This window comes from Macaca mulatta, chromosome 2, assembly GCF_049350105.2.
Source record: "Macaca mulatta isolate MMU2019108-1 chromosome 2, T2T-MMU8v2.0, whole genome shotgun sequence".
NCBI classification, from domain to species: Eukaryota; Metazoa; Chordata; class Mammalia; order Primates; family Cercopithecidae; genus Macaca; species Macaca mulatta.
In genome coordinates, this window is record NC_133407.1 from 157759898 (window position 1) to 157780539 (window position 20642).

Sequence of the window (20642 nt, forward strand, 5' to 3'; positions counted from 1 at the left end):
TGGAAATACCAAACACATTAATAAGTGCTTCCAAATAATACACTTGCACAGCTATTGCCCAGTGAGTAATTTCTGATATGGCCTTGGAGCGTGTGTCAGGACAGATGAAGATTTATTCCTGTGCCAGTCCCTTTCTCTGCATTTTCCCTTTCTTCCCAACCCTCCAATCTCCCAGTATGGATGTAGTAAACTATTGATAAATTTTACAATCTATTATACATTAGTAGTCTATTAAGACTATGTACTACACTGCAAACGCAATAGTAGCGTATGGTGGGTTTTTTTCCTAGTCCAACTTAGTGTTTTGCTTAGAGTTAGTGATTACCTCATTTTAAAATTTGATTCATTTTGGTGCACTGATCTTTATTTATTTTTTCAAAACGCTGCATTAGATCTGTCAAGTACATGGCCATATCCTTTATAAGGTGCCTCATCCTCATCCTGCAGGCTCAACCCCACTGTGCCCCAGCACCTCTGCCCTGCTGCACAGGGACTCTGGCTGCCCAGGCTGCAGGCATCCTGAGACTGACTATTGCCCATGTCCTGTACCAGTTCCCTGCCAGCTCCCGCATCCAGATCTTGATGTTCCTTTTTTTTTTTTTTCTGATTGTGTACTCCAGTGGCTTCTAAGAAAGAGTTTTGAGGAAGGGGGCATATTTTCAGTCCTTCTTTAACAAGTGCTCCTGTTTCATTGTCTCATGTTTCATCGGCAATAAAATATTTAAAAGTGGGTTCCCATCTTCCTTTCGAGGGCAGCACCTCCTTTTTCTGAGATGCCATTGTTATTTGCATCACAGTTTCCTCGTCCAAGAGCTGTGTGGATGTGGTTGTCAGCATCTCTCCTTTCTCTTTCTCGTGAATGTGTGCTTCCCAACTCATCCTTAGTGGGCATGAGGCCAGCGTTTGCCATGTGGGTGTCCTAGCCCTTCAAGTCTAAAATGGAATGGGCTGAACTTCCCACCTGCTGTGGTGGAGTCCAGGGCCGTAGCTAAGAAGGCACAACACTGTGATTGTCTGAGAATATCTGTGATTGTCTGAGAATGTCTCAGCTCAGTGGTCAGTCTATTCACTACATATCTAATAAATGAAAAAAAGTTTCATACAGTAACTGGAACTCAACTAGAATGTTTGAGACTTCACTTAGTGTTCAATGTTGGGTTGATTCATGGGTTGATTTTCCAAACCTTTTGTCTTTTATGGGTTGATTTTCTAAACCTTTTATCTTTTATGTTATTTTCCATTTATTCACCATTTTGATCTAATTTTTGGAGTGTGTTTCTAACTTTATATTTCAAACCTATTGAATGTCATTATTTCACTTATCTAATTATCTTCCTAGAATCTTTCTTGTTTTCAAATTATTTTTTTTTGAAACCAAAGGAGTTACATAAAATGTTACAAGACTAAATTTGAACTGAAAGGTTCAATATCAATTTCTTTTTGTTTTTGTTTTTAGAAACAGAATCTCACTCTGTCACCCAGGTTCAAACTCCTGGGCTCAAGCCATACTCTTGCCTCAGCCTCCTAAGCAGCTAGGACTATAGGTGCATGCCGCCATGCCTGGCTAATATACTTTTAAAAAATCTGTAGAGACTGTGTTGCCCAGGCTGGTCTTGAACCCCTGGCTTCAAGTGAGTCTCCCACCTTGGCCTCCCAAAGTGTTAGGATTACAGTCGTGATGCTTGAATAGTAACAAGAGTTTTGCAGGATAGTAACAGGCCTTCAGTTCTGTACACAAACAGCAGTAACAGCAATTGACTCAGGGAAGTCCAAAGAGGGTGGTGGGTTGTTAACTTTTTCTCTACTCATTTCTGGGTTGTTCCGTGTTGTATGCCGAGCACATATTCATTTTGTAGTTAATTTTAACTTTATAATAATTTCTGTTTACAGATCTTACATGTTGAGTTTAATGGGTCTTGGCAGTTTCACAACCTGTATAGTCACCATCTCAAACAAGCTAGAGGACGTTTCATCGCGCCAAGAAATCTCCTAGGGTTGCTTTCCAGTCAACCCCACCCTCAAATGACTGTGCTGACTTTTATTATCACACATTAGTTTTGGTGGGATCTGAAACATCCTACAGAAAAGTCATACAGCATGTACTATTTTGAGTCTGGCTTCTGTCACTTAACATAATATTGCTGCATGTTTTCCTTCCTTTTTATTAATAAATAATACTCTACTATATAAAAGTATTAATTTTTTTATTCATTCTCCTATTGGTGGGCATTTGAGTTGTGTTCAGGTCTTGACTATGGTGAATAGGCTGCTGTGAAAATTCTACAAGTCTTTGTGTGGATGTATATCTTCATTTCTCTTGGGTAAAATACCCAGAAGTGGAATGGCTGGGTCAAAGAGTACATAGTTAATTTTTAATAACATAATTTGAAAAATAAAGCAAAAATCTACAGCAATTACGAAGGGTGGTGGCCAGCCCAGGAATAAGCAAACACCAACTGCAGAGAATAGAGAATATAAGAATGTGTGCGCTCCCCATCTTCAGCCTCAAGCGGGCCCTCGTGGCCACAGCCACCTCAGGACCCCTCCTTAGAACTCTTCAGTAACATTTGTAGGGGTCATTGATTTGGATCAGGCTCCTCTCCTGCACCCAGCAGACCAAGCCAATACGGAGTTGCTCATGCTAAATGTCACTAATTTCCTTAAGAGTATACTGAGGCAACAAATAGCTGAGTTTTGGTTAGTTAAGGCTTGAGCTTTATGTCTAGTAGGCAGCCAGCCGACCCAGTGATACAAAACACTGAGCTGTAGCCAGTTTAGTTGTTCTTTTTGCTCTATGTTGGTTTTCTGTTCATAAATGCTGCCTGACCATGTGGCAGGCAGGAGTTCTCTGAACCTGTTCTAGTTCTAAGGGCTGCCCAGCTTGCAAGTTTTTTTCCCCTTAAATAAACCTGATAAATTTAAGCTTGCCTGAGGTTTTTCCTTTTTAACAGATCGGTGAATGTGAAGGAACTCGAAGAGGAACATAGTGACCCCCAGGAGCAGGGGGTGGCCAAGCCAAGGCACACACCAGGGCCCATTGTGCCCACTGATCCCCTGGAACTGGGGATGGTGGGTCGAGCCCTCTCAGATTCTGAGCTCCACTCATTCGGGTTCTGAGCTCTCTGAGCTTATTTGAGAAATTCGATCCACACTGGGTTCAGAAATCTTGAAACTGGACTGATCCTATAGAGCTTTCAGATGTCTGGCTGGGCCAAAACAGAAACTGAACTGGGTGTGGTAGGTAGGGTTCCTAGGAGATAGGGAATCAGGGGTTCACTGGGATCCAAGGAGTTTAGAACTCCCCCATCTGGGACTCTCTAGTCAATTTCTTGTATATGAACTATGGACACAGAACAAGGGCTTTTCTGGAGAAATGGGTGAACCTTACCCAAAATAATTTAGAGTTACAGCAGCCACAGTGGGGAAGTTTGTTTGCTTGTTTGATGAGACAGAGTTTTACTCCTGTTACTCAGACTGGAGTGCAGTGGAACCATCTTGGCTCACGGCAACCTCTGCCTCCTGGGCTCAAGGGATTCTCCTGCCTTAGCCTCCCAAGTAGCTGAGATTACAGGTGCACACCACCACCCTCAGTTAATTTTTGTATATTTTGTAGAGATGGGGTTTCTCCCTATTGCCCAGGCTTGTCTTGAACTCCTGGTCTCAAGTGATCCATCCCCCTCGGCCTCCCAAAGTGCATGGATTACAGGGATGAGCCACCGTGCCTGGTTGAGAAGTTTTAATTTGGATAAAATTGTTTATTTGCAGGGAAAAATTAGGAATAGAAAGATAAAACATCCCACAAGAACAATGGAATGCATTTTAATTGGTATGCAGAAACATGTAAAAGATTAAACAAAGAGTGTCTGCCTTAAAAGTTTCTTCCTAAGAGACAAATAAAAAGCTTAATCAGCAAACTGAGGACCAGAGGAAGGAGGACTGCACGCTCATTGAATTAACTCTGACTGCTCCTTGCTGTCTTTGCCATTACTTCAATACCCCGAGTTCACTGATCGTTTTGCTCAAGTACCTTTCCATCTTGAGGCAAATGAAAAGGAGAGGTTGGACAACTGTCTTACAAAGTAAGACCCTCTGAACACCTAGGCCTGCCTGCTGTAACCACTTTTACTCCATGTTCTGAAGCTGAACTTAGAGCCTTCATAAGATACTTTCCTAATGCAAGAGAAAATCCTCAAACATTTACCTAGGAATTTAGAATTCCCATAGGAGCTTATGATCCAGGAACTTCTGACTTTATTAATTTATTCACTTGATTTTTGAACCTGGTAAAGCTCAAAAGAGTATAAAAGCAGTAGAATAGAGAGAACCCGAGGGGATATTAAAGACCCTAAAAAACCTTACTGCTACAACTAGCTGGAAGAACACTGAAAACCTTTTAAATTCAGTTCCTAAGTCTTCTGCACAAAAAAAGGATCCATCTGTCAGGCTTGCAGGTGAAAAAAGGACAGACCCATTTCATATTACAGAGCTGGTTTAGAAACACTATTTGCGAAACATTCTGCACTCAAAATACAACAAGGAGAATTTCCTGTAGGGACTAAAATGGCATTAACTGCTCTATTTATAAACAAATGTTGTCCTGAATTTAGCAGTTGCATTAAGAAGCATGAATTTGTATGGGGAATGACAGATATGGTTGAATTGGTGGCTTTAGCTGAGCATTTTCAAAGGACTCTAAGAAAAAGCACAGAAAGCTAATAAGCTTATGTCTCTTCATTTGCAACAATTACAGCGGCCAAAGCCAAAGGGACCACCTTGTCCTTGTTTTAAACTACAGTCTAAAGAACCTAGAGTAAGAAACCCTTCACCCCAAGGTGTCTGCCTACATTGCAAACAGCCGGGGTGCTGGGAGAGAGGCTGTCCAGTCATCCCAGTCCACCAAGGAGCCTCCTCCTTTCAGTGGGGATGGTCTGCCCACTAGAGGGAGCCCAGGAGATCACAATCAGCCTGGCCGCAGGAGGGACCTTCCGGCTAGCTGTTGCCTGTGATGCCTTTTGATAAACAATGAGAAACAGAGGCTAAGACAAGCAGAGAACCTGTACCATGCTGGTGAATATTGGGGCTGGTTTATCTTTCACAAACCTCACTTTAATAAGCTGTTAAAGCAAACAGCTTGAGAAGGACTCTGTACTTCTATGGTTGAGTCCTTGTAGACGAACTGCAACCTAACTTAATAGGTGGACAAGATTGAAAATCTAACTTAGGAGTATGCACCTGTAACAATCGCTGAGTCCCGGCCAATCCCAGCAGCCATACTTCAACCACTCATACACCACTCAGTGTTCAAACTGTGTTCAAATGAGGCAAACGCCGAGCTATAACCAATCCAGCTGTTCTTTACCTCAATTCTGATTTCTGCTTATCATTGCCCCCCCCCCCTTTTTGTCTATAAATTTGTTCTGACCACGAGGCACCCTGGAGTCTCTTTGAATCTGTTGTGATTCTGAGAGCTGCCCAATTTGTGAATCGTTCATTGCTCAATTAAAGTTTTTGAAATTTAATTCGGCTGAAGTTTTTCTTTTAACAGATAGTGTCAGAAGTGGGATCCAAAGTACAGCTTCTAATGACCCCCAGGAGTACTGAGTGAACAAGCAAGGTACCTGCAGGACTTATTTGTGTCCATTGATCTCTCAGAGTGGCTGGGGATCATGGGTAAGTTCTCTCTCAGATTTCAAAGCTCCATGGATTTGTGTTTTGAGCTCTCAGTTTCTTTGAACAAATTTCTAATCCAAACTGGGTTTGGAAGTCACAACAGAAACTGGACTGGGTCCAGGAATGGATTTGATCTGGGAATTAACTGGATCCAGTTAGAGGACTCTTACATCTGACTGGGTCAGAAAGGAACTGGTTATAAATGGTAATATTGTAGGGGGTGTAAAATTTGGCTTTTAAAAATTTGCAGGGATTTTTGTGTTCTATCTTTTGTTTCATTTTTCTTGTGTGTTTAGGTGGGAAAGAAATCATTGGCTAAGTTAATCAAGGAAAGCTGACAGTAAAGCCAATATTTTAAGTAAAAATGGGATCCTTAATTTCTAGAAAACCAGATTCCTTCTGGCTTATACATTAGGCCTGGGCAGCAGCAAAGTCTTACAGAAATGGCAAAATGTTACTAAAGATAACTTACAGTGGTACATTCCAAATAAACAACAGATGCACTAGAGTGCATTAATTTTTTTTCTTTTGTGTTGCGGCAGGCCCCTGAAACAAACAAACAAACAAAAACTGGATTAGGTCTCCATCTTGTTTTATGTCCCTGGTAGCTTGGCCTTGTAACTATGTGGCGGTACTTTCTCTTGGTCTCTGCCTTCCAGGGAACAGGAATTTTAGGGTTCATGTCACACTAAAGTCTAAAAATTATCTTGAGTAGTTGAAAGACTTTGCAAGTTCAAAATTAACTACTCTAGACTCCTTCTGGGAAGGGCAATGGAGACTGCCCAGTGTTGTAGCTCAGCAGCTAAGTTTTGTCCTTTCACATTGGTGGCCTGGGCTTGATTCCAAGCTTAGAGAATGAGTACTTTCTGGTTAATACCTGTGTGACTTTTACCACTTCCTGATGTTCTTCCCCTCCATGAACAACCTGTAGCTTCCCTTCTTAAATCTTCCTTTCTCTGAATTACCTTTAAAAATTCCAGATTTTGTAAAAACTGCTTACCACCTCTTTGAAAATACCTAGTACACTTGTGGTTAAGTCATATCCTTAGTTGAGCTTTGTTGGTTTCATCTGTAAGATTACCTTTGGTAAAGTTCAAAAGTCAGAAATATCAGCCATTTGGCCTGGCTAAAGTCAGGTAATAAGAAATTTAAAAGGAGTTTTTAGAAAGAGCACTATGGTTAAAAGTCAGCTTAATTAAAAGCAGATATTCAAGCTCTAACAGCCTTGGACTCTTTGGAAAAAGTAGGAGGCGCCAGAGACCCCATTTTGGAAAAAAACCCTGTTTTCTTCATGGAACCCCAGGCATTGGAAATGGATAGATCCCTCTCAAAATCTAAGGCTCTGTTCTTTATACCAGATCAAGGATCTGATATAAAAATGAGACCCTTAATTTTTGAAGGTCAGTTTTGCCTTCCAGATGTGACTGCTTATTATATTAGGCCCCAGAAACTGCATGCTTTCCTGGCCCTGTTCTTCCAAGGACTCCACCCTAAACCCAGTAATCCAATTAAGAGATGTATAAACTACTGGGTCTTCTTCTGTTCTGCCTGTATAGTTATATATGTGTTGGCTTCATAATGTTTATATAAGAGAGCTCTAATTAATTGGCCTAAAGAAAAATATGTGCTTAAATCAAATATTTTTGTCAGGAAAGTAAAATCTGTAATGTCTTAGTTTACATAACTTTAGTAATCTTTGGGAAATAAAAACGGCTCTAAAGATTATTGGCAAAATAAAGACATTTGGTCTAATATAAGCAGGTCAGATATTAGGTTTGCTAAATGCTTTAAGGTTATAACCTGCTTTGACTTTTGGAAATTGTTCAACTTACCTACCTTGGAGACCTTAGATTCTAGATAAGGCCTGGGGACATGTGGAATTAGTCATGCGTCTTGGCTATGAAAATAAGGTTATAAAGAAAAGAGATTTTATATAGGAAAGGATCTTGTAGGGTAAATTCTTGTCTTAAAATAAAATAACTGGTTGTTTAAAAAGAGGGATGTTTAGGACAAGTCAGAAAGTCCAAGCATGTTGTAGATGGTCTGTGTATGTTGTGAAAGGATTCATGAAAGGAAATTTATGCACCAAAAGTAAAAGTTGCTAAGAGTTACCATTATAACATGTAATTGAAAATACTAAAAAAATAGTTTTACATGCAAGGTGTGCGAGGAGAGTGAAACGTGTTTTTGGTAAAAGATTATAAGAAGGGATGGAAATGTAAATTTTTGCCTAGTTTAGAGGGCTAAAGGGTTGTTTCAAATTAGATAAGAAGAAGCTAAGGGTCTGAACAAGTTGTGGAAGATTTGTAAAAATTAACCTGATAAAAAAAATTGTGTGTGTGAACATATTGACTAAATTTAAAGGGGTACTATTCAGTTTTTCCATAAATTGAACATCGAAAAAAAAGCATAGATGGTTTTCTTAAAGCACTGATCTGCTCTTTTACAAAAATTGTAAAGGGTGATAAAAGGTTTATAAGAATCTCATCTCATGGTTAAACTGATTAAGCATAATATCAAATGTTTTAAACCTTTAACATATTTGATAGGCTTCCCAAAATCAAATTTCAGCTTCAAAATAGTCTTTTCTGACCTTAACTTTGGGATGCTACAGAGGGCCCCTGAAGTATCCAAAAGAGAGGTAAACAGGATTATTTGACATGTTATTACATGGGAAACATTGTCAAAAAAATAATATTTAACCTTCTTCAGATTATATTTTAGTGAATGATATTAATATATGTTCTAAAATTGTATGGGATTTCTAAAATTCTAATATGTCTTAGTATATACTATCAATCATAATTATGGTTATTATGTTAAGTTACTGTAGACCACAGAAATAACCAAATTACCATTTATATTATGTCTTTATGACTATTTAAAGTCATTTCCACAGTTAATTGCTTAATGCTGATGCAGTTTTTAAAAACTTCACAAGCATGTAAAATCCTAGAATATGGTGTCTTTTAGGAGACTCATGAAAGGATGCAATGGACCCTAAAAAGCACTCTGGAATGCAGGTTTCTAATAACTTTAGAATCATGTCATTTGAATTGGGTAAGAATTCCTGGAACTTTAATGAAAAGACTGACTAGGTTATAAAACTGCTAACCTAAGTAGAACAAAAATTAATTAAATACCAAGAAAATATTTTGCCAGATTTTCACAGTAAATCAGCTAATACCGAAATTTTTTAGTTATACAGTTTGAATGAAATGCATGGTCTACGTCAAAATTGCCTATTATGACCCATCAGTTATCAGTGCTATGCACCAAATTTGGAAAAACAACTGCTATTCAAGAGGACATAAGTCTCATGTTAATTAAGCATGAACTCATGGAGAACCAGGATGGCTGCCTTGTCCTTCCAGAATCCAGCTGAAAAAAATATGGGACCACGAGGACACTGTAAGCTATGAATGACATGCTGAAACCAGAAACCCAAAATTATGGTAACTGAAAGTGGTGCTAAGGCCCTAAGTTTTGGTTACACTCTAACTTAAGTGAGAACCCAGTCAAAAGGGAAGATTTTTTTAAAACAAAATTATAGGAGGCCATTGTTTTGGACTGAGCTCATGCACTAGACCCCGACAGACCAAACCAAAAATGGAGTTGGTTATGCTAAATATGACATAATCAAGCTAAGACTTTAAGGAAGCACATAGATCCTAGACCAGAATAGACCAGGTCTTGTTTTTCTCTTAAAACAGTATGTTCCAGCATAAGGAGGCACCCTCTACTCAATCCTTGTTCCTACCTTTGCAAAACCTACTGTTCTACTGTTTCTCAGTGGGTTTTAAGACAAAATAAGTACATTTACAATGGTGATAGTAACATCAATGACTAAAGTTTTGGTCAATCTCTCAAAATTGAGAAAATGACCAAAAGGGGGAATTATTAAAGCAAACTAAATATGGCCTGAGAAGGGCTCCATACTTCTATATCTGAGTCCTTGTGGATGAACTGCAACCTAAGTCAATAGGTAGACAAGATTGAAAACCTAATTTAGAAGTATGCACTTGTAACAGTCGCTGAGTCCTGGCCAATCCCAGGAGCCATACTTCAACCACTCACATACTGCTGAGCATTCAAATTGTGTTCAAATAAGGCAAACCCCAACCTGTAGCCAATTCAGCTGTTCTGTACCTCACCTCCAATTCCTGTACATCACTTCCCTTTCTTGTCTATACATTTGTTCTGACCCTGAGGCATCTCCAAAGTCTCTTCAAATCTGCTGTGATTCTGGGGGCTGCCCGATTTACGAATCATTCATCACTCAATTAAACTCCTTTAAATTTAATTCAGCTGACGGTTTTCTTTTAACAAGCTGACAAATCCCTGAAAGTGGAAAGGTCATTTCTGTGGTGGGGGTTTTGAATCAGACACAACAGTACCCATGTCTGAACCCATCCAGTTGATGCTGGGGCCATTTTCAGAAAAGTGAACCTTTTTCCTATGTGACACTATTCTAGTAACTTGCTAGGGCAAGACTTATCTGCTAAGCTAAAGAGGCATATGAAGTTTCCTGCAGAGCAGGAGTTAGAGTTTCCTGACCCCCTGAACGAGATCTGTTGTGCTCTCCACAGGCAGAAACTGACAAGATCAAAACTCAGGCCTGCAATATCTCTGATCTCTCTAAAATATCTGAATGTTTATGGGCTTCTTCCTCTACTGATATAGGAAGGGTTAAAACTATGGTAACTATAAAAGTCTAAATAGATCATTCTAAACCTTTAGCTAAATTATCCTAATATTTACTGAGGCCTGGACAATTCAAGGACTCTCATCAATTGCAGAAGATTTCATTAAACAAGGACTTATTCTGTGTATCAGTCCTTGTAATACTCCAATCCTACCAGTTAAAAAAATCAAGGGACAAGGATGGACAACGAGGGAAATTTGTTCAAGATTTATGAGCACTTAATAAAATCGTGATACCAAAGTTTCCTGTGATTCCAAACTCTAACACTTGATTGTTCAATGTGCACATTGATTCAGAATGGCTGAAAGTCATAGGTCCCTGTCCAGCTTTCTTTAGCATTCTAGCTGAGAAAGAGAGTCAGTATTTGTTTGCTTTTCACTTGGAAAAATCAAAGTATACCTGGACTGTAATGCCACAGAGGTTTCCTGAAGCTCCTTCTTATTTTTCCCAGGCATTACACCAGGACTGAATAACTCTGCAATTTCCTTGAAATTCTCCCCTCATTCGGCATGTAGATTATCTCTTGCTTTGCTCTCCCAGTAAAGTGTGGTCTGAAATGGACTCACTTTACCTCTTACAGCAACTTGCACATAAAGGTCACAAAGTTTTGATGGAAAGCCTTCAGTTTTCAAGGGGGAAAGTTTCACTTTTTAAGGCATGACCTGACTGTGGAAAGGGTTTCCAAGAGAATAAAAACCACTCAAGGTTTTCCCTGGCCTACAGCTAAAAGACAGTGAAGAGGTTTTCTGGGACTTGCAGGATACTGCAGATCCTGGGTTCCAAGCTTTTCCTTAACCACCTCACCACTGTATGAGCTCACTAAGAATGCAGTACCAGAGCCTGCATCATGAGAGGGCAGTCAGGAGCAGGCTTCTCACCGGCAGAAACCGGCCTTATCGCAGCCCCAACCTTAGTACTTCCAAATTACACTAAACCATTCACGAATATGGCAATCAGGCATGGGGGAAAACAATAGGCCCACGGCACATTATAGCCGGCAGTCAGCCCCCGCAGCTGAGGCACATCCTCACCACTAAAAGCAGTAGCCACAGCTGCCATACTGGTAGAGTTTTAACCTGAGTTAGTCTTAAGGAATGAACTTTTATGCAAGCCCTGCATGTTGTGGAAAGTTTATTAAATTCTAGTCAAATTCAGCATTTTTCAGCAAGTAGACTATCATCTTATGAAATCCTTTTGCTTCCCAATCTCCATCTAAGATGTTGCACTCTGCTACCTCTGGCTGACTACAGTGTGAGTGTGGTATCTGAATCAGTAGTCTTGCGTGCTGCTTTATGAAGCACTCCATTAGCTTATCCCAAGGAGACATTTGTTTGTTGATGAGCCTTAGGCTGAAAACTCAGAAGGAAAATGGCAGGTGGGGTATGCTGTTACCACTCAAAATGAATTAATAGGAAAGGAAATTCTTCCCCAATTTAAATCAGCCTAACCTGCAGAGCTTTTTGCTTTTACCTGAGATTGTCACGTAGTTAAAGATAAATCAGTAGATATTTTTAGACAGCAGATATACTTTAGAACTACTTCATAATTTCAGCATGTTATGGAAACAAAGGGAGCTTCTCACTTCCAGTGGGATCCCCATCAAAAATGAACTCCAAGTAGATGAACTCCTTTCTGCCATCCTGTTTCCATCACAAACTGCCATTATTAAAATCAAAACACCTACTTATAAAACTGCACCTGAGTATCAAGGGAATGCCCCGGCAGATGTTCATGCTAAGTCAGCCAGTACTGAAATTGTTAGGATGTGTAATTTCAATAAACTCCATAAGATTCATCAAAGTCAGCTCCCCTATGATGACTTACTTAATAAACAGTGCAGTGCACCAATTTGTAAAAACGAAATTGGTATCTGAAAGGACGTAAATTCAATGTGAAGTATAGACTCATGGAGGCCCTGGATAGCCACTTGGTCCTCTCTGAGTCCTTGAAGCTTCCATTGTTAAGGGCTCTGCACTCCATAGCTCATTACGCTGATCCAAATTATGAAAAATATTGGTAGGGTGATTGTTCTAAAATTGCTAAAAGGGTTTATAGCCAATGTTTGATTTGTCAAACCCATAATCCTGTGAAGACAATGAAAGCTTCAGGTGATGTATTTCTAACACATGATGAACCATTTGAATATTTACAGAGGTACTTCATTCAGCTTCCATCCTTGACAGGATATCAGCATGTTATTGTAATAGTTTGCATGTTCTCTGGTCAGATAGAAGCTTTTCCATGTAAGAAAACTGATGCTAGGACAGTTGCTAATATGTTATTAGAATTGTGTTTCCTTTCTGGGGTGTCCCTGGAGAGGAATCTCCTGCAACAGAGGAACCTATGTTACTGTTCAAACTCTAAAGCAGTTAAACAAGGTATTGCAAACACAATGACACTACCATTGTCCCCATCACCCTCAACCTTCTAGAAAGATTGAAAAAACAAATGGCATTTTAACTGAAATTGACAACTGAATCAATTTGATTGCCTTGGCTTTGCGGGGAATCAGATCCACTCCCATCGGAAAACGTAGACTGGGCCTTTATGTAATATTTATTGGAAGCCTGTGCCCTTAATAATAGAACCTCATGTATCTCCCACTCTCCTCAATTCTGATATAACTAAATACTGTAAGGCTTTCATGTATTATGCCAAAGTATATTTTCACCAGATAAAAGAAACTTTCCATGATCCACCAACTGAGAACAATCAAGTCCCTCACAGTTTAGAACCTGAAGACAAGATCCTCTGGAAATGACATCAAAGAAAGATTGCCCTGGAACCCTGTTGGTAGGCACCATAGCAAATTCTTATCACTACCCACACTGCAGCCAAGCTTCCGGGCCTTGAACCTTGGTTGGGTCCACAACTCACAACTCAAAGGGCCTCTCAAGATTCCTGGAACTGCACACCTGTTGTAGAATTTAAGGTAAAGCTGGCCATGGGGAAATTTTCCTGGAAGCAGATGACATATTAGATATGAACAGTTTTCCCAATACATGGGAACTAAACTCTTCTCTTAGTGAGATGCTTTCCCTGTTGAGCTTTCCTTGTTTATGCCTACTTTGTTTATGCCTACTTTTTTACTTGGAAGGATAATGCTGTAGTTAGAACTTCACAATAAATACAAAATGTTGGATCTTTTCTGCTAAACCCAGAACTTTACATCATCTGAGGGATCCATTAGTTCACTTAGTGATTAACTTTAGCAACATCCCTAATGCAACTGCCTATTTAAATTGTATTTGTGGTCCCTTTTATAGAGGTGGACTTCTGGCCCACTTGCTCTGACTCCTGCTTTGATTTGGCCCAGTCATGGGATGCGAGATGGCTTATTAGCTGAGCAAGGAGGAGTCAGTGCTGATGCTTTTTGTTGCATATGAATAAATACATCAGGTATTGTAGAGATTCAGTCACAAAAAAACAACAAACAGGCTATTTGGTTAAAATGGGTGCACTCTTCATTTGGTTTATTGTTTGATCTATTCGATTTTAGTTGATTTGTTTCATGAGGACCCTGGGTAAGGGGCATACTTTAAACTCTTGGTATCAAGCTCCCAATAGTCATAATAGTAGTCTTCCTGGTGCATTGTATTCTTTCAAAAATTTTTAAATGTTTGCATGCAGCTGTCTGTTAAACATTAAATGGTACCTTTTTATTGGAATGACAAAAATCCTCAAAAGTATGATCATGAGGACACTGTAACCTAGGAATAAATGACATGTTGAGACCGAATATCTAAAATGACGGTAACTGGGAGTAGCACTGATGCCCTAAGTTTTATTCACATTCTTACCTAGGTGAGATCCTGACCAAAGCAAGGGATTGTTAAATAAAATTCGCAGGAGGCTACTGATTTGGAGAAGGCTCCTGTACTGGGCCCAGCAGACCAAGCCAATATGGAGTAATTCATGCTAAACTTAACTAATTAACTTAGGAGCACAGTGGTCTCTCAGTATCTGCAGGGCATTGGTTCCAGGACCACCTGTGGATACCAAAACCGGTGCATACTGAAGTTCCACAATTGCCTCTGTGAAACCCATGAATACAAAAAGTTGGCCCTCTGCATATGCAGGTTTCACATCCCACAAATGCTGTATTTTTTATTTGTATTTGGTTGTAGATGCAGAAGCTGCCAATATGGAGGGCCGACTGTATTTATTTTAAAAATCCCACGTATGTGGACCCGCACAGGTCCAACCTGTGTTGTCCAAGGATCAAATGTATACTCATGTCACAAATATCTGAGTTTCAGTTAGTAACAGGCAGCCGGCTGCTTCAAGTGAGATACAATGCTGAGTTGCAACCAATTAAGTTGCTCTTTTTGCCCCACTTCCACTTTCTGTCCATAAATGCAGCCTGACCGTGTAGCAGCCAGGAGCTCTTCGAACCTGTTCTGGTTCTGAGGGCTGCCCAATTCACAAATCTATTTTTTTTCTCAAATAAACTCTGACAAGTTTAAACTTGCTTAAGGTTTTTGCTTTATGACAGAGCCGTCGTCACCCAAACCTCTCGTTCAGACTCCCCACCTCCACCTTCTGTTCTCGGTCAGCTCTTTTAGTCTCCGGTCAACCGCTCCAGCACGACCCACTCTTTGGTCTTAAAGGGCCCTTGATAGCTTCTCTCAATTCACTAGCATTTTCCTTGTCCAGCTCAGAATCTGCAGTCCATGACCGCCCTTTGATTTTCAGTGAAACCATCTGGGTAAACTCAGAGATGGGTTTCCTTTTCCTCCGTGCCTGCTTCTTGAGTAGTCTGATGCATCTGGGGTCTCAAATGTGCAGTTTGGTCCCACTGTAAACTGAGGTGAGCCTTCAATACAGCCCAGGGTCCTTCCACCGCTCTCCCATTCCCCAACCCCACAAGGACTGCTCGAGCTTCCCTCTCCTGCACCCCACCTCAGGAGATGACCTTACCCCACTCTTTAGAGAGAGAAGGAAAGCCACCAGTGGGGGATCTTGTACCAACATGAACCATGGGTAAAGAAAACCCACCGTCCAGCTAGCCACCCACCCATCCATCCTGCCACCCTCCCTTCCTTCCTTCTGGTTATGATGCCATTCAAGCCACCTTGGAATCTGCTTTTGGACATCTTCCCTTCCCCCCCTTTTCAGGAACCACAGACACTACTGATTCTCCCCTTTCTTGTATATTCAACTTTTCCTTCTCAGCTGAGTCTTTCTCAATAGCTTTATACACTCTTAAGTCTCTCTCGTTACAGCCTTTCCCCCATCCCACCATGACTTTCTCTTGTTACCCTCCCCTTCCCAGCCAAACACTTCGCAGCATGTGCTCCAGGAATGGCAGCAGCGTCTCCTTGATCCCCGCTCCTCCTAAAGAGCCCAGGGTGCCCGTTCCTGGATGGTTCCAACTTGAGAGCTCCACAGTGACTTCACCCTCCCAGCGTCCGTGCAGCCTCAGGTGGTGGCGGGTTGTGCCACTGCTGATCTCCAGCTGCCTTGCCACTTCTTTTTACCCTGCAGCATATCCAGCACTCTTGCAGCTACTTCACGTGGAGCTCCCTCCACTGAGCAACGTGAGGTGGGCTCTCCGCTGACTAGACAGCGCCACTCATCTGTGAGTCCCTCTGGTCCACTCCCCACCCTTCATGGGGCCTGGTGCTTGGAGTGTGACCTGGAAGGGCAGCAGCCCCAGGCCTCTCTGCATCTGACTTGCAGAGACTTAGCCATTGGAGGGTCCTGGCAGGACATGAGGGGAGGGAAGGAGCCAGGTCTTCCCTGCTCCCAGTTATGATCACAGTTGCCATGTCTCCCAAGCAGCCCCTACACTCTGCACTCCTCTGGGTTCCATGAAGTGCTCCACACCCCAAACCCTCAGGCTCAGGGTCAGGGTCAGGGTCAGGGTCAGGGCTGTGCTGTCCCTGGCTCTGGGCCATGGCACCATCCTGCACTCCCCAACCAGTGCCACGTTCTGCTCACTTGTCTTGCACGTGCCAGGCTCTGGCCTGCGCTGGATCCTGGGTGGGTGATTTCCTTACACTCAGAGGCCAGCCCAGGCCCAGGGCCATCAGGGACAGAGCTTCCAACAAGGCCCAGTTGCTCCTTTCAGCTTTCTGATGCTACACGAACTTTTCCAACTCATTTATCATGATGGCTGGTGGAAACTGATTTTTTTGTTATTATTTTTAGTTGTGGTAAAATAAACATAACCCAAAATTTACCATTTTAACTATTCTTCAGTGCACAGTGCTGTTTTTAAGAGCATTCACACTGTTGTGCAACCATCATTGCCATCCATCTCCAGAACTTTTTCAACTGAAACTCTGTCCCCATTAAACATGAACTCCCCATTCTCCCCTCCCCATGGCCCCTGGCACCCCCCATTCCACTTTCTGTCTCTATGAACATGACTACTTTAGGGGCCTCATAGGAACAGAACCGTTTGTCCTATTGTGGCTGGGTTAATTCAGTTAGAGTAATGTACTCAAGATTCTTCCACGTCGTAGTGTGTGTCAGAATTTTCTTCCTTTCTAAGGCTGAATAATATTCCAGGATATTGATTTTTTAAAGGTGTTTTTACTTTGCAAAACAAAAAAATGAGAATCTAATATCAGTTACTGGAATGCTGTTGAAATTGCCCTGGCCTATGAAATCAGAACATCTTGTTACCACTGGACAACAGAGTGAAATCCACAGTCTGCGCCCCATGTTGTGGCCTCGTGACCCCTGACTTTGCCAGCTCCTCTCCTGCAGCTATAATGCTTTCTCCTGGTTCCTCAAAAACAACCCACGTCCCCACCTCCATGCACCCATGCATCATTCTTACATTCTCTTCAACTGGAGTGTCTTTCTCATTTTTTGCTGGTTAAATTCATCACAGTCTCACTAGGCCTTATCTCCCAGGTGGAGCTTGAAGTACCCAGACCTCATTTCTTCCTGTCTCCTCTCTGTGATGGTTCACATCCCCTCCCACCTTAGATATCTGCTGTCTGTGCATTCATTTCCCCCGTACGGGTGCAAGCACCTGAAGTAGAGACACTGTCCCTGCCTCCTCTTTTCTCATTTATTCCTCTGCAGTGAGTTTCTGGGGGCCATGTGTCAGCCCGGTGCTGTCCAGGCATGCGAGTGCAAACACACAACACCCCCAGGTTAGATTTGGTGTGGGGCTGGAGAGGACCCAGCAGGAGCAGGGCTGTAAGCTCTGTGGCCCAGAAGCATTTCATCTGTGTCTGCAGGTCCTCAGGTGGGCTCTGGTGCGTAGCACAGAGCTGTATTAAGGCTCATCCCTACTTTCACCTCTATAAGAAAAATTGCACGCTGGCCCTTTAAAGGGGAAATATGGAGAAAACTATTTTGAATTCTAGGTTCCCTTTGGGGAGAGGTTCTAAGGGGTGGGGATCAGGTGACATCATGAGTAACTCACAAGGCAGGGTAGAAGTATCTGAACGAGGCATCCCAGGAGATAAAGAGAAACACTGGCTCCAAATTAAAAAAAAAAAAAACCAAAAAACAAAAACAAGCCCAGGTCACTTGGCCTGCCCGCTTTGATTTCCCACAGGTTATGACCTTCAAGTTAATGTTTCCTTTGCAGCGTACACACAGTCCCGGTTACTGATTCCCCAAAAACAAGCTGAATCATCATTATACAACAAAAAGAGAACCCATGTCTCTCCCATCCCCCATTCACACAGCCCTGAGCCAGGCTCGCCTTCTAACCTGCCTCTGGTTTGGAGCAGTAGCCCCCATTGTTCTACCCAGACCTGGGCTGTGTACGTGCACACTGCTTTCCCTGGTAGGACTTAGCCACCAGGGCCCTGCGGAAAGCCTGGGCAGAGGCTCTCTCTGCAGGGCTTGTCCAGCCTCTCTCACTGCAGGTGCCTCTCCTGCATCAGGGCCTGTGTAGGGCTGTGGGATACACAGATGAAACAGGCCCTGTCCCTGCCCTCAGAGGTGTTGCAGTTGCGAAAGAGACAGACACACATATAAACAGTTGCATTACAGTGTGGTCTGTGCTGTGAGTGAGGGAATTCCCAAGGAGAAGGCTGGGATCAGGCTTCCCAAAGGAGATGATGCACAAGCCCATCCCTGGGGAACAGGCAGGGCTCAGCTGGTGGCTTCAAGAAGCAGGGCATTCCCGGCACAGTGAACTGAACTGGCAAAAGAGGGTTTCAGTGGGACTTGTTCAGAGAGTGTCATATAGTGTTGGGACAGGGACAAGCTGGCTTCTGCCACTCTCTGACCTCAACCCTCAGCTTCTCTATCTTGTCTATGAAAGGATGGATTCGGAAATCACACAGTTACTTCCACCATCTTTCATTTGTTAAAAGGAAGTCACTACGTTCAGCCTACACTCAAAGGCAGAGGAATTATGTGCTACTCCTTGAATGGAAGAGCATCAAAGAGTTTTAAAATGACCACAGTCCACCTAATGGCCACAAATTATTTACATCCTTCCACATGCAAAATACATTTGCCCTCCAAACATCCCCTCAAATCCTCATCCCACTGTAGAATCAGCTCAATGTCCAGAATCTCTGCATCTAAATCAGGCTTCGATGTGGGTGAAGCACCTTGGATATTATTCCCTCAAGTGTAGCTCCTTGAGTAGGGTTGTTCTCAATCTGCAGACTTGGGAATTCCAGAGACAAATTAACTGTGCCTCCCCCGCTGCACCGACCTGACATAAACTGGTGGGACAGGCATAGGATAACCACTGTAGACATGCCTGCTCCAAAGGGGACAAGGATGGGAGGCATGCAGGAGTCACTAGTCCATGGCAATTCTAAAATCTTCCTGGGCAGTTCCTTCAAGTTCCTTGAATAGTACTTAGTCTGACTCTGGCCCCAAAGTGATTCTCCATGGTCTTGGCTCCACCCTTTGGGTTTTTTGTTCTGTTCTGCAAGTCATCCCTTCTTTTCCATGAAATGCAGCCCAGGTTCATATCTGTGTAGTTTCTCAGCTTGCTTCCTCCCAGAATTTGGAGGAATCTACAGGTCTGTTTTCATTTTATATTGTCTCTGACCCTTTCAGTCTAAGTCTACACTGTTTTGCTAACATAATTCTTTTAAAAATGTTACATGTCTCCTGTAGATCTCACTGAGGTTCATGCCTTTAGACAACTGTCAAACCCACACATCTCTTTGAGAAAAGCCTGTCTCTCCCTTGGGCTTCTGCTGAGACTGCTGTCAAGGACGACCGTAAGCTTCTTAGAAATCCCACTATTTTAACAAAATATTCTGAGGTGTCCATTTGATCTCTTTGAAGATTTTACAAAAGATCTCATGGCCATACCCTTGGCTTCATCTTTAGGCCATCTTCCTGGCTCCGGGCTGCATTTGCTCTTTGCCTGGAAGCCATTTGTTAGTTTTAGCATCAGATGACATCTGGAGAAGCTGGATATTTTCACAACCCAAGTTCTGGTTCCTTTTTATTTAACAATCCTTCTTTTGACTTATATTCCTTCTCTCACATTTTAGTATAAGCAACAAGAAGAAGCCAGGAGGAGGCACCTTCAACAATCTTCTTAACCAGATCCCCTAGTTCATCTGGTACATTTTCTACTTTTCACATGATTTCAGAAAACTTCCTGCTTAAATTTCCCTCCTCTCCTGCTCCATACCTCTAAGAGTATGGATTCTTCTCTGATTTACTAATACATCTTTTTGGGGTGTCCAACCTCCAAGCCATTGATTCAGTGGTTCCTGTCACCCATCTGCCTTCTCTATTTTAGCTCCCAAGCTCAGAACACACCACTTTCCCGTTGCAGGCCCCTGACGCTCAGTCAGTTATCCTACAGATTGCATGGTGCACCTTCCACACATAGCGCATCATTCGGCCCTGGGGACTTCCCAGGATAATAAGCTAGTCTTTGCCATCCTTGTCCAGAGACATGTTAATCAAGCAATCCCAGAAACAGTGATAAAATTGCAGTTGAAGGCCAGGTGCAGTGGCTCATGCATGTGATCCCAGCACTTTGGGAGGCTGAGGTAGGTGGATCATCTGATGTCAGGAGTTTGAGACCAGCCTGGCCAACATGGTGAAACCCCAGTGAAACCTCTCCTAAAAATACAATAATTAGCCAGGCATGGTGGTGCATGCCTGTAATCCCAGCTACTCAGGAGGCTAAGGCAGGAGAATCGCTCAAACCTAGGAGGCAGAGGGTCCAGTGAGCCAAGATTGCACCATTGGACTCCAGTCTGGGCAACAGAGTGAGACTCTACCTCAAAAAAAAAAAAACAGTTGAGAGAGGTTCATGAAGAAAAATTACAGGCCTCTCTGTGATCGCATAATGGAGGAATCTGTC

The 20642-nt window shown here is 42.3% G+C and overlaps 1 long non-coding RNA gene across 1 annotated transcript; it reads right to left on the bottom strand.

The window, feature by feature from the left end:
- Positions 1-1185: 1185 nt before the first annotated feature.
- On the bottom strand, positions 1186-20575 carry LOC144339368 (uncharacterized). Its single transcript, XR_013414343.1, has 2 exons — positions 20486-20575; positions 1186-3538 (listed from the first exon to the last, which is right to left on the bottom strand). It is a non-coding gene; the product is annotated as an uncharacterized LOC144339368 (long non-coding RNA).
- Positions 20576-20642: the final 67 nt, after the last annotated feature.